This window comes from Apus apus, chromosome 17 (genome assembly GCF_020740795.1).
Source record: "Apus apus isolate bApuApu2 chromosome 17, bApuApu2.pri.cur, whole genome shotgun sequence".
In the NCBI taxonomy this organism is placed as follows: domain Eukaryota; kingdom Metazoa; phylum Chordata; class Aves; order Apodiformes; family Apodidae; genus Apus; species Apus apus.
This window is the reverse complement of record NC_067298.1, coordinates 7,406,877-7,422,022: the sequence shown is the minus strand read 5'-3', so window position 1 is coordinate 7,422,022 and position 15,146 is coordinate 7,406,877. Positions and strand designations below refer to the sequence as shown.

General features: G+C 38.9%; 1 protein-coding gene across 1 annotated transcript in view; it reads right to left on the bottom strand.

Annotated features, from left to right (window-relative positions):
* TOM1L1 (target of myb1 like 1 membrane trafficking protein) overlaps positions 1-15,146 on the bottom strand; it is a 484,861-nt gene that overhangs the window by 293,669 nt on the left and 176,046 nt on the right. The window contains exon 2 of the mRNA XM_051634947.1: positions 6,668-6,733. The gene's annotated coding sequence lies outside the window, so the exon portion shown is untranslated. The remainder of the gene's footprint in view (positions 1-6,667; positions 6,734-15,146) is intronic.

The window sequence follows — 15,146 nt, the reverse complement described above, 5'->3', positions numbered from 1 at the left end:
AGAAGAATCCTTTTAAAAATGTTGAGAACACAGACTGAGAATAGAAGCCACCAATGTGTCCTTGTGGCAAAGATGACCAGAGCACCCCCAGCTGCTTTAGGAATAGCATTGTCAGCAGGTGCAGAGAGATGATTATTCCCCTCTACACAGCACTGGGGAGAGAACATCTGGAGTGCTGTGTCCAGAGCTGGACTCCCCAGGACAAGAAGGACACAGACAGGCTGGAGTGATTCCAGCAAAAAGCCATGAAGACGGTAGAAGACACGTTGGATCTGACATGTGAGGAGTGGCTGAGAGATGTTTGACTTGGAGCAGAGAAGGCTCAGTGGGTTCTTACAAATGTGCATAAACACCTGATGGGAGACAGTAAAGAAGATGGAGCCAGACTCTTCTCAGTAATATCCCATCAATGAAGAGGAGAAAAAGGGCACAAATAATCTCACAGGAAATTATGTTTAAACATAACAAATAACTTTTTTATTTTTTAATACTGAGGGGCCAAATGCTGCAACAGGATGCTGAGGGAGGGTGTGAAGTGTCCATTCTTGGATATATGTAAAGCCCAACTGGGCATGGTCCTAAGCATCCTACCGTAGCTGACCCTGTTCCAAGCACAAGGTTGGAGTATTTGATCTGCAGAGCTCTCTTCTAACTCCAGCAATTCTATGGAGAAATATTTAGTAAAATTCTAGGATCTATGAGTTATGGTGTCAGGCATGGAAAGAATATATTCTTCAATTCAGGTGGGACCTTTAGTTCAAATTAGTCCCAATGTGCTTTATAAACAACACAAAATATGAAACACTTCATGAGCTGTTGAAATGCAGCCAATTCTGAGGTGAAATGTAGAACAGTTCAATAGTTACCAGCAAATAAAAAACCAACAGGAGCCAAAGAATGCCATATGCAACTGAAACTACAGGGGGAATTAGGTAGGAAGAATGTAATTATCCACGCTGGATTCTAGCCAGAGCTAAAAGTAATCAGAAAGTCAGTGAAAGACCAGAACAAATTGATCTCATTACTCTTGCATTACTTGGAGCTACTTCTAAATGGAAAACTCTTTCCTGAATCTACTGGACTGACAAATGTTCAAAAAGAGCAAGTTAAAAAAATAAGAAGTCAATGAAAACCCTATGCCAGCCTGGATCTTACATCTCATTCAAGAATCATTAAGATCCACTGGGATTAAATTGTCTCTTCCCTGCAGTCTGCAGGACTTTGGCTTCAGCTGAGCTAGATCTTTGGTATCTTTGATACTGAAATGACGTAAGTCATGTGCAATATAAAGTTGCATCAGGTAAATCAATTAATAAATATTATTCACAAGTTTCTACCTAACACCAGAATTTTGCACACAATGAACACCTATGAACTAGTATGAAACCTGATCCTAAGAATATCAAATCAAATTTAGCTCAATAGGTATGAAATACGTTGGGCAAGTATTGTAAGGGAGGAAACAATCAGACTGAAGTGGGATAATGGTTATTCTCAAAGACTAAGGAACAATTTGGAAACCAAGTTCAAAATTAAAGATAAGAGAATGGTGTGTAGGTTACTGAAAAGGTAAGAGCAAAGAGGACATGGGCGTCATGCAGCAGAGACCAGCAGACTAAACAAGGAGCTCCAATGTGAACAAGAAAGGGTGGTGGGCAAGAAGAGAACAGCAGCTGCACATAACCTCTGGGAAGGCTGCTTTGGATGTCAGCGTTGTTCCAGAGCTTCATGTCCTCAAGAAAAACACAGGCACTATCTAAGGAATGTTTTTCTTCAAATTATTTTTTCCTTTCTCAAGTATGAGAAGTAATGCTATGTAACATGAAAAGCATTCATTACAGAAGATCATAACTCTCCAAGGCCAGAACCACTTTCAGACAGGGCTGATTCTTTTCCCCATTATCAGGCTTCTAGTAATGAATAGCACATTATTTCAGGAGTGAAGCCTTGTATCTGACAAACAGCTACAATTGTGCTACAAGGAGAGATAATAAATGGAAAATAGAGAGAGCTGGGTAATAAAGGTGAAAAATAATATAAACAGTGATTTGTTTCTTAAGTAAATACATTAACGTATTCATTCTAAAGTAGCATTAGGGAGGTAGAAAACTTTTGGGACTAGATTATTTTTTTAAATAGTACTTCTTTCACTTCATATTAGAGAACAGTTTTTCAATAAACACAAACATAAATCTCTGATGGCAAAAGCCAAAAGAAGCACACACCTCCTTGTTTCCCACAACCAAAGCTTTAACAAATAGCAGTGCTTTAGGGACTCTGCACAAAACTCTTGAGTCTGGGGTTTTGAAGAGTCAAAATTATACTGCACAGCTTGCTAGCACCTGCAAAGAACCTACCACTTGTGTGTAAAAGACCGAATGAGACAAAGAGCAGAATCTGGTCTATCTTCTGCCCTGCTGCAAGCCACTTAAAACTATGCGTGCAGCCCTGCAACAAAGCCCTAAAGCTGACTGCTGAACTGGAATATGGGCCTGATGTTCATTAGGTAATTGGAACAGCTCCTTTACTACAGAGGAGGCTTTAGGAGTGAGACATTGCTATATTTTCAGTGAGAGTTACATTCCCTTCTTAAATAGCTATATGAAAAAGAAATTATTATTTGGATGAACTACATCAATGATTAATTACCCTCACTGTTAAAGAGTTGGCCTTTGATTTCCAACTTGAATCCTTTTTAACTTTTCAGACATTTAATCATGTTACGCCATTTCTGGTGAAATATAGAGACTTTGAGTGGAATAAACATCATTACCCAGCTCTTCCTGGGAGCCTAGTGGTGTGTGTATACTCTTCAGTGCAGTGTGTGTAGGCACATCTGCACAGACTTCAAATGAGCCAGTTCAGGAATAACAGCATCTGTGACAAGGAGCTGGGCAGGAGCTGAACAAGCTCTCCAGGAATTCAGGATGCAAGCAGGAGTTGGCCACCACACTGAATCTCTGCTGACACACTTTCACTCTTAACTCTCAGTCAGATTAAAGTACATGTGGGCACTGTCCCAAATGACACAATCACATCTCCAAATTTCAGTGCAGTCTTATTCCAAGAGGGCTAGCCACCCACACCTCACTGACTGACTGTCAGGTCATTTGAGAGCCAAACACACACATAAAATCACCCTGTTCATATTTGATCACCAGGAGCCACACTTGTGTCACGGCACAACCTGCACTCATTTGGTAACATGACATTTCAGAGATGTGCCACCTGGGAGTTGTGGAAGAAAAAAGCCCTGAACAGTGTCTTCAGACAGGGAGTCATTTCTGTTTTGTGATACTGCTGCATGCAGAGCAACTCCTGCATCTGACAAAGGCTCTGTCAGCAGGGAATGCATCCCTTCTCAACACCAAACGGGTGTGACTGACTGAAAGATTCTGGCCAGCAGGTCCACAGTGATCATACTGAATCAGACCGTTTCCCTGCACCACTCTGTGAGGTGGGAACGAGACACAACTTCCCTATACACCCACCAATTCCAGTTCCCTACAGTGAGACGCTGGGGTCCCTGTATTCATCTCCCAGCACAGGAGACAGCCAGGTCCTTTGCAAAGCCAGCAGCACCCTGGCTTTTCTCTCTTTATTGTGCTATGTCCATTTACTCCACTGCAAACACTGATTGTCTGTGTCTCTTTGCCCACGTGTTCTGCGTGCCGCACGAGCTCTGTCCCAGACCGATCTGCACTCTCTGATCAACCCCAAAAGCATGTTCCACACCATTATTAGAGCCATAACTCCTAAATGGGTGTTGCAATCACACTGCAGTTAGTGGAGTTACCCACAAAGCACAGACAAATGGAGCCCCTTGATGGGTGTTGGCAATTGTCTCATTAAGTACAAGCTTCTAGCAACTTCAGATTTATGGAGAAGAAAAAAAATATCCACAAGGTCTCTCTAGTGTACTATGAAAAAAGAAAAGCAGAAGACAAAGAATAAAAGGAAAATAATGTGAAATTAAAAATAAATAGAATAGTAAAAGAAAATAAAACTTTCCTCCTTTTTGACATTTTATTTATTGATTTCAGCATCCTTGCTAAAAATAACACAGCAATAAGATTGTTGAAAAGTGCATAGGTGGGTTAAATAAATTTATATTTTAAAAGATTAAGGTGATAAGACTGATTTGATAAACTAGACAGATAAATCAATGAGTAGATGACTAAGTCAGATACCAAAACTACTTTCTGGGGATCCACTAAACTCCCTCTATTAGAATCTGAATTTACCTCAGAGGTTTCTCAGAGCTGCCATGGCTGATAAAATCACACTGTACTTGCTGGACTCACAATCCAGATGCACTTACTTTAGTGGCTACACTTTGCAAGAGTATAGTCCACTAGAGAAATCATGCTGACTGATACTCCACCTCACCTTCATAACTATAGGACAGAGAAGGTTCTCTGAGCAAAAAAAATATTCCTTTATGTTTTATCAGAAAAATACATCAGATTTCTTGCTTCTACTACTTAAATTGGCTTTATTCTTCCTTTCTATCAAACTTCCTGACTTGCTTATTATCACGATGAGCTTATTCTCTGGTGAAACATTGCCAGCTTAGCCATGGAGCAGCCCTCCTCCCAGTCCCCAGCATCTGGCTCCTGAAAGTTGCTGTTTGACCAGACTATCATAGCATTCTTTATCTCCTAGAGTAGCCCCTGGGGCTACCAGCTGCAACCAGGGGGCTTTGAACCTGCTCTAGGCTACTCGGCACGTAGAACTGGTGACTTTTCCACACTGAGAGAATTTAAAGCCACATAAAACACACATTTTGGCCAGCTGCAAGGACTGGATTCAGGCCATTGTGCCTACTTTGTGGTCTGTATTAAGATTTATGATGTCACTTAACTAATAATTTTCTAGCTGTTAAGTTCTTGATATTTGTAAATAATGTGGCAAATAAGTACACTGCACTCACTTGGCAACTGAAATCATTTTTCAAACAAATTATCTGTGTTTGGAAAAGAGGATTATGTCTGCACATACCTTAGTTGTAGAAAGCATATCTTCTGTATCAGCAATGAAAAGTAACATCTTTCAATAAGAAAGTCAGTGGATCGATTCATTTTCCAAACACACTGTATGAACCACTAGGTTAGACAACCCTGCCAACAGGACACCTGCAGCTCTAAAGGTTTCCCTTTTGTTATTCACTTGTTGCAGAATGCTACCTGGCATGCTCACACTCTTGGAAAATGTTTGTATCAGAAGTGATACAAAATGACTGATGTTTGCTTTCCTATAAAAGCTATTTGCCATCCCCGTGAAGAAACATCATCAGGTCACATTCTGTACATCATTTCCAAGAGAAAGCTTATTTTCCATATTTTAGATTTGATCCACAGACACTCAGAAGAACCTGCCCTGATTAGTTCTGGGACATCTCATCACATCTTATGTTGTTTCCACTTATGACTTTATGGTCTTTACAAATAGATAATGAACAGCCCCATTAGTTTCTGCTGCATCCAAATAAAAACACCACTCTAAAAAACATTATCACTAATGCAGTGTATTACCCACCTTATGTCCCAAGTCTAGGTTTTAAAATGATTTATGAAGAAAACTTGACACACATAATTAACCTAATTTGAGTATTCCGCAATAAATGTTATTATAGAACTCTGCTCTAAATTAAACAAAATTAAATTCTGATAAAAATTTCCTATCCTGCAGTCCCCAAATGAGTCGATGGTTTAACGGTGGATATCATGTAAAAACCGTTAGTTTAAAACTGAATGAATCTCATTCTTGCACTATTAATTTTAGGCCTTTATTTTTATACTTCAGGTTTGTGCAGATTACGCGTAATTAACTTTTTACAATGGTACTTAAATTAGCAGTTCTATAAGCGATAAGAATATCTTGACAGATATGTTTCTAATTTGACCTGCAGAGTTTAATTTTGGAAAGCTGTACTTAGCCTGATGTCTCTTTGCATCTTCTCTTCCCTGTCCTGGCTTCCTCCAAGCCAAACATTTTCCTCTCATCCCTTTGATATTCTAGGAAGGCAGTTTGCTACAAATCTTCATCTCCAATGATGCCAATGTGTATTTATTTGGATTTTGACTGGCACTAAAATAAATTTATTCTAAAGAAGCTTAGACAGAAACATACTTTAAAAAAATTGCTGTGTTTAATGTATGTCCAACTTTACCACAAAATCATTGTTTTAAACAGAGAATACCCATAATCATGCCCTTCTTTTTACCCACACAGCAGTGCAGCTTAGATGCACTCATGGAGCAGAGCTTTGGTCATGAAGCACATGGAGAGGAACATCCCCCCTCAAAGCACAGCAACGTAAGGAGATAGAGCTTCTACACACACATCAGGTTCATTCAACTCACACCAGAGCAAGATTTTCCAAGAGACCTCAGCTGATTTTTAGACCAGAAGAATATTTTCAGCATGAAAAATTAAAAACAAATCCAACCACAGGAGATCAAATCTCCAGTGTTAATGACAATGCTTCTGAAGAGAAACGCAAAAACTATTTGGACAACAGTAAATAATCTGAGTTTGCTTTGACAGAAGCTCTGCAGAAGCTGACCTTGCCAATGCACCCATCACTTCTGTGCAATGCATCAATCAGCTGGAGATTGCATCCTCCCACAAGCTGGACCAACAGAACCTGCAATCCGTCTCTTACCTGAAATCCCACTGGAAAGTCTTTTGGTCTGGATACTTGCAAAGGAGTTTGGATGAAATCTCGGGTCTGAAAAACATATAAGATTAAAAAAAAAAAATCATAAATCACACATCCTGTAATAGAACAGATTTTCTAGACTTAACATGGAACAAGTACTGAGGGTCAGGCTGCTTTTAGTTTGTAAAATCAATTGTGGCCTCTGTCCTACACACCACCACATTTTTGGTGGTTCATCTTGTGCCCCTCCCCCAAGAACTTTAAAAGCAGACACAAAGGAGGAAGAAAATGCAAACATCTTAATTATTAGTATTCTTCCTCTCTCAAGACTATTAAAAGTTTCTAAATGGTTCAATTGATCTAAGTTTTAAAACAAATTATCCCACACAGAAAATTACAAAATTTCTGGCTGAGAAAAAGATCCTAAAGACCTTCCCCAGACTCAAATATTGGGGATTAAACACCTGCAGCAGGCTGTACTTGTCTCACGCTTTAACCTTCTTGGAGCTTTCTCAGTGCTGTAATCAGAGGTGAATTAAAGTTACCACAACTTTAAAAGACCTCTAGTGCTAAACCATGTTGGTATGTCAGAGGAGAAAGGAAAAAAGTAGCTACCTGCAGTGTTCAAATGAAACGGTAATCTGTTTTTTCTGTTTCCAGATTACAGATGAGAATAAAAAATGACATCAATTTATGGCCATTCTCAGAATATTTCAGCTTGATCAACAGCATTTAAAATATGTGTACGAAATATTAGATGACTATGTCTTGAGTCCAAGAAGTCATTAAGTCCTTCTCTGGCTTAACTCAGAGAGACTGTTCAATAATTAGTAGGGCTTTTTATATTCAAGAGGCACAGAGAAATACGTTAATGAAATAAAAATTACCATGGAGAGCAGACTATAAAATAATCAAGGAAAAAAATCTATGCAGATTTTATGTGAGGTAATATTTCACATATAGATTTACATCATGTCACATTTATGATTCCTAAAATGTTCAAGAGCAAATGGGCAATATCCACAGTGATTTCAAAATGCTCAGATTCACAGTTGTTCGAGTAGATGAGTTTATTAGTAGAAAAAGTTATAAAACATGCAGACGGCAGAACGGCAAAAATAATGATCAAAAAAAGAAAAGCAGTGAAGAAGTCCCAAAGCACACGCTGCTGAGATGCAAACAGAGCTGATTTTGCAAGAGAATCTCTCAGAAGCTCCCGAGTCCTTTGGAGGTGTGCTTGTGAAAGCAGTGAGATGGAAGTTTGCTCCTGCATGGAGAAACCACCTGCTCCTACAGGAGGCTGGGCTGGAAACCAAGGCATCTTGTTTCAGAACAGCTCCTAATCTTCAGAAAACCCTCTAAATCATTCAGAGTAGGTGTAACATTTGATCATACAACAGTAAAGGACATATTTCATTATTTTTCTAGGGTATGTTATGGGTGTTTTTAGAACATACTAATGAAACTCTCTGAATTCCCTCATGAAGTCTCCTCCTCTTCCAAATTTCCACAGCTCTCCTTTTCCCCAAGTTAGTTCAACTCCTGCTGGTAATTTTTCAGGAAACATCTGAATTTTTACCTCGTTTAGTCATATAATTAATACATTTTTTTATTCATCAGCTGAACGGCCAGTGAATCTGCACAAAGTGAAGCTTTTTTATGATTACACAAGGGTAGCTTTTTATTTACAAAAAAAGGATACAACAGGAGGACCCACAGGAATGGGCCAGTCAACCAGCTGCATTTTTTTCTTCCACCTTACAAAAAAGGACAATGTGGGAGGAAAGTTCACAAGGACAGGCTCATGTCAGTGCCACAGCGTAGCCTGTGAGGGACATGGCCTATTAAAAACTCAAAGAGTGATAATATGGAAAAAAAAAAAAATTGCCAGGGAGTGGGGGAAGAGCTTGTGTACACCTGGAAGCTAAAAAATATAATTTTATTTTTAGATTCCTAAAAAAATAATAAATGGCAGAAGGGCATGACACGCCTGTTCACTGATAATTTCTGACCAGCACAACAAAGCCAAAAGTCCTCCTTTTCCTCTCCCCCACTGTATTTTTCTTCCCTTTTTATCTCTGTTTCCTCTGGAGGTGAGCTGTGCAGCAGTCCCCACTCTGTGGGCAGTCTACATTAAACGCAATGAAAAAGCCAGACAATCTGCCAGTTACAGAAATTACCTCCCCACTGCCTCTCTTTGCCACCACAGGAGCTCCACATGGAGCCTTCAACATTTTCCTATCTAAGGGAGCAAACACTCCGCCTATAAAGCCATCATCAAACAAGGAGAGACTGGCTTTGCTTATTTCTGTTAATTACCAGAGCTTGTGACAAAGGAACATTTCTTCCCTCTCAAAAGTGTTGGCTTTCATGTTTGGAGAAAGAAAATAAAAAGAAAAATTACAAGCACATATTAATACGTAAAGGTAATTGCTTCTTACAGGGCAGGGTGAATATACAACACTCAGACCTTTCACTGAAGCTGCAAGCACTAGCAAGTGGTAATGCATGCTCAAATCAAACAGATTAAAAACATTCCTACAGAGTGCCACAAGAGACTACAGCACTTCTACAGATATTTTACCCTCAAAGGGGGAAAAAAAAAAAACCAAAAAACCCCAGCCTATCAGTATAGATTTATCTGAAGCCCAAACCAAAATGTAAGCTAAAATTTTTTTTTGTTATAGGTTTAGAGAATTTGCTTTAGTACATGACAGTTTCTTAGTTCAGTGACATCCTCCCTAGAATGTGGTGATATCCAGCAGCAGAAACAGCTTAAGGTCTCCAGTTAAGATGAGCTCTTCCTTCTAAGGTCCATCCATATTTAGATTCATAATCTTGTCATTTGACTCATGTGTTCCTAATGGCTAGAGAGCATTTTAGCCATGTACCTATTTTATGATTTTTTAAATAAATATGTAAGGGAAAGCTGTGCATATTTATATGCACACATATCCATAGATGAATACATAGGATGTCCATGTGTATAGGAAGGTGCAAAACTAAAACAGAGTTGTAAGGAAATGGTGTGATGGCAAGATCAGAGAGCAAATCACATGCCAAATGACCATCATAGGAATGTCAAGAAAGTCTGCTCTTTATTTCCCTGTATCAACAAAGACAACCGAGGGATATTCTGACAAGTCCCAAGACATAACACATCCCATGTCTTCCAAGACCTTGGAAATGCATTTGCTTGTGTGTCTAGAGCACAGAATGACTGAAAGTCCTGAGGTTAATAATTATATACTTAAATATGAGGGGAAAAAAAAGAAACAGATGTTCAATGATACCAGTATTTGCTGTTTCACTGGCACTACAAAGAAAGTATTTCTCCCAGCTAGAAAATATATCTACAATATACCCCTACAAGCATACCTTTTAAATGCATTTTAGAACTTCTGTGTAAACTTTTGAAAAACCATTTAGAAGAAAAAAAGCTACATTAAAATGACCTTGCCTGGCTTGAAACACCATTCAAAAATTCTCCCAGGGGTATGAAGACTGGGGTTGAAGAGGGCATGAAAAACAGATGAAAAATAGACTTCAGATTTATGCTTTAAAAGCTTAAGAAGTAAACCAAATATAACAGAAGTAAACCAAACACAACAGTGAACTCTCATGACAAGAGTTAGAGCTTCTGTTCCATGCCAATCTTGGAATTTCTAGAAGAATCAAATTGACAGCAAGATGACATTTTTTGCTCACAATCATTATTAGGTAGATAACATCAAAGACAAGATAAGCATTTAGAAACTAATATGATTTGTTACTTTGACAATACAGTACTTGCCAGACCCAAACTCTGGCATGTCAGAATCATGGAGAAAGAGGTTACTGAACAGCCTGCACTAAGGTCCGTATTAGAAATAGATTTTCCTGTCCATTGTGTAACTTTCTTCCCAAATGCTCTCCCTTATGATATAGGCTGAAAATCCTTAAATCCAGGTAAATATAAATAATTAATTCCACTTCAAGAAATGTTACTTGTTTCAGAAAATATCCCAGAGCAAGTTATTCAGAGCAAAGGAGACTCTGATCTGAATCATCAGCCTGGGTTTGTTTTGCACCTCCAGAATTCAGTCCATATTTTCCAGTTCTAACAGGAACACGCTAGTTCCTAGTGTGCTTGCTCTTCAGAAATGAATCTTGATGATTCTCATTTTTCAACTCCCTGCAGAATATATCTAGAGAACTAAAATCTCAGAATTGTCATAACTGTCAAGTTGATGGTGCTTTGAGACCATTAAGTGAGTTACTACCGTTAACTTAATCACCATATACTTGCTTTCAGTTTGTTTGTTACCATGGATTGTCTGCAGTGCCAAACAGGATGCTCAAGTCAAAATTTAAATTTAACAAAGCAGAGCAATATGCTGCATTGTTTCATTTATTTCCACTAACTAAGGACACTGGTAACACAACTTAAACACAAAGTAAACTCATGCCAGTGGCACCCCGAGAAGATTTCTGCCCAGGTATATGGTACTAGGAGAAAATCCTGTCATGCTCTGAAACACAATAATGATTATCTTGCTGCCACGAAGAGCAGAGCAGAAGGTTCTTCACCCAACAAGTCTGCTGCTAAGTGGGCTTGACGTTACAGATAACAATTACTGTAATACTTGTCAGCAGATTCTACCTGCCACCTCTGCTACAGAAACTCCTTCTGAATAAAAGATTGCAGAAAGGATCCTGTCAGTCAAAGAACAGAAGCAGGTCATAATTATTCCTCGCAAAGCAGTCAAATAAACATGCTGGGGAACAAATGAATGAGCAAATGAATGAAAGCAATTTGTTAAAGACAAGCCATGATTAAATATTTATTTTTCAAATGATGCAGGCTTTGTCCGAATACTTCACTTCGCCCATACTTTCTGAAAGGCTTATTTTCTGAAGCTATGGAAGCCAGTTTTCTTAATCAGAAACAGCATTAATACTGTCCTGGAAAGGCAAACCAGGTGTGATAGTGCTGGTCATGTTCAACAGCTCTGACACTGTGTCTGCAAACACATGGTGCCTCTACACTGAAATGTTTTTTCTTCAAATAAACCAGTTCTAGGAGATTTATACACCATACAAAAAGCTGATGTAATTTAATAACTGTTTCCTTTGAAAATAAGTTGCAAGTAAGCACAAGGGGCTCTTCTAGCCACATTTAGGAAAAAAAAAAAAGTATCTGCATGCAAAACTCAGGTCCTCACTGTTCCTGCTAAGCCCTTGCAATAATAAATACTACATTTATTCAGGACATACTGTCTTTAGTGCAACCTAGAAGTGCTGCATCCAGAGGAACACCTGGCACAGCAGGACTGTCAGCAATGAACAGCCTTCACACTCTGTCCACCTTTGTCCTACTGCAGCAATTCAGGCTCTCTCCACTCTGTAGCAGACCTCAACCAGTCCACAGATATTCCTGTTTTGATCTCTCTAGCAGTCCTAACCACCAGTTGCTACCATACCAAAGTCATGCCCTACCCTCTCTGCTGCAGATGTTTCAAACACACTCTCTGAACACTGGAAAAGTCAAGGCAGTATCATCTGTGTGAGAGAGCTTTTGAATTCCTGAGCCAGGAAGGGGTTATTTTCTGCATTATCTGTATTTGCCACAGTAGGAAGTCAATGCTACCTACTTGAGATTGAAACTTCTGGCAAAAATGCATGCTGTGCTTCTATAGAAAAAAGTTATCCTTTAACTGTGGTTGCAAATCTGTTTACAAATAGCCAAAGACAGCAGTGTTAGATACCCAGGCTTAAATAAGAAAAAAAAGAGCCCTTCAAAGCCAAACTAAAGTGTGTGATGATAATATGAAACAAACTGTGCATGAAAGCCTGTTTACTAAAAAATATATTGCTATAGCATTGCTGTAATGGTCTATGAAAATCTGATGATTTTCTGCAGTGAGCTTTCAAAAGGAGCACTACAAAATTTATCAGCTGTTGAGAAGCAATGTTTCTAAGTTGCATTCTCAACACAGGCCGCCAGCAGGAACCCCCTGTGCTTCTGTTAAGCTCACCCATCAGATGTACCTCGTTAAACAGCTGTCAAAAACCACAGAGGATTTGGAAAGACCCTTCTTAGGCAGGTGGCTGTAGGAAAAGGCTGAGAGGAGACACTTTTGCCTGAATTCAGAGAGATCCTCCACAATGAAAGCTTGGGTTTTAGGGCCCTCTTCTGTACAAGGAAAATGAGCTGCAGAGAATTTTCACCATGAGTAAGCATTGCCTTTGAAAAGGTCAAGAGGAGAGGCTGCAGAACCATCATGTGTCTTCAGAGGTTTTGAAGACTCAGTAACCCTGCTTCAAGCAGGAGACTGGACTACAGCCTTCCAGAAGTACCTCCCAATCAACATTTCTATGAGTGAAGCATGCTTCATTTTGTTATCAGACGAACTAATTAAGTTGGCAGAGAGTCATGTTTTTTTCTCTGCTATTCTCCAACTATTTGCTAGCATGGGTCCACTGAATGCAGCTTGAACATGCCCACATACCTATAACACAGTGGCAGCAAGAAGCTCCAGTTCTAGAAATGGGCAGCAAGGCAGGCAGGCTGCCAGTGCTGGCACACTGAGTCTCTGCTGGTTTACACACTCACGTGAGCAAGGAAGCCTCTAAAGAATCCACACAGACATGTATGATAACCAGCACACAAAAGGATAAGTATATTGAAAAGTTTTCAATTACTGAAACTTCCATTTCACTTTCAAAGAGTGCATTTACTATTATAATATTCTGCGTGAATTAACCAGACAAAAACATAGCACCTTGTCTTCTTATATTTTGCTCTAAAGAAGTGACTTTCTTAAAGAGACACCTCTATCAAATATGACATTTTCTAATAGGTGAAGCTGCTTATAGACACTGATACAATTCAACTATTTGCTATTTCACATAGCTTAAATTATTTTTCTGCTGAGAATGACATTGGTAATTGAGAAGCATGGAAGGACAAAATAAACTTATTGTGTTGTCTTCCATTAGCAGTTCTGTTCGTTGAGCCATTAAATTTGACCAAACAGAGGCATTGGCAAACTGTATAAAAGAGAGAGCATCAGAGGACAAATATAAAATCCACCTTTTTTTCCTAAGATACTCACTGACTGTTGATATACATGAGCATTTACACATCAAAACCAGCACATAGTGTGGGAGCAACTGAACTGACTCATGTAACTGAGGCTCCCAATGCTGCTTCCCACTGCACCCTGCTACACCCTGCAGAGGAGCAGCATGACAAGGCTAACATCTTGTATGAAAATATTGCTGAAAATCATAAACATTCCACAGTTTAAGGACTAGTAATGGTTATTATTGTCAACCAGCTAAACATATAGGTATTTTTCAGGAGAAATGTTTTTTTCCTGACTAATGCTGCTGTTGAGTTACAAAATATTAAATGAGCATCACTGACTGAGACCAATTCTGGGATTATCCCTCTCCATTGATTGTTCCCTTCTTTCAAAATCTCTTGGGAGTGCTTATTCAACTAAAAACTCCTTGAAAGTAGAGAATAAATTATATTGTATTTAAATACTAACTTGTTCTGCCATTTTGTAAAATATCTTGTTAAATTAATAACTGGATCTTCCTGACAACCTAAAAAGTCCCTAAAAAACTTTGACAGTCCCAGTAGGCTCAATATTTTATGAATCTGTTCCTAAAGGAATCATTCCTTTCCAGATTTCAGCCTTTGGACAAAAATCTTAGCATACTAAGATAAGGTTCTCAGCTTGCCTAACTAGTCACAGCCAGCTGCAGTTAGATCTTGCTCCTCAAGAAAATAATGTTAAAGCCCTATCAAAGTATTACTAATGCATTATTATGGCAAACAATTGGGAATAATTAAAAAAAATGAGATGAGTCAAAGCTGCCTCAACTGTTCATCCCACTGGCAGCAGGATTAATCTCGAGGTAATGGAAATTATGCCTTTCCTTTAGTGAATCCAGGACTTCCCTCTTACTATTTTAATGAGTGAATTCAGCAGCTGCACAGCAATATCCACCTACAGACACCCACAGACACATAAGCACTGCCTGTAAGTGCCAGAACTTTAAAGAATAAAGAACATATTTATATTTCAATAGTAGTAGTTCAGTATTGGGGAAAAATCCCATAATAAAAACTTAGGCAGGTGGTAGAGGTGGGAATGTGCTTCAGCCAACTGGCCTTAGGAAAGTAAAAAGAAAACTACATCTATAAACAGATAGTTTACTGTGCAATGATCTATTTTTATGGATATCACCATCATACAGAAACAACTCTGGTATCTTTTTTACATGGTCATTCATTCTTAATTACATGGACCACAGATACATTGGTTCATTTACATCACAGGTGTAGGTATGTATCAGTATGTGCAAGAGGTACTGCAAATATATTGTGCAGCTGCAGTGAGCATTAGAAAAGCCATGCAACAAATGACTGAACTCCACACTTGCAGTTGTGCAGAACACAGCTCTAACCTGGAGCCAACTACCCAGG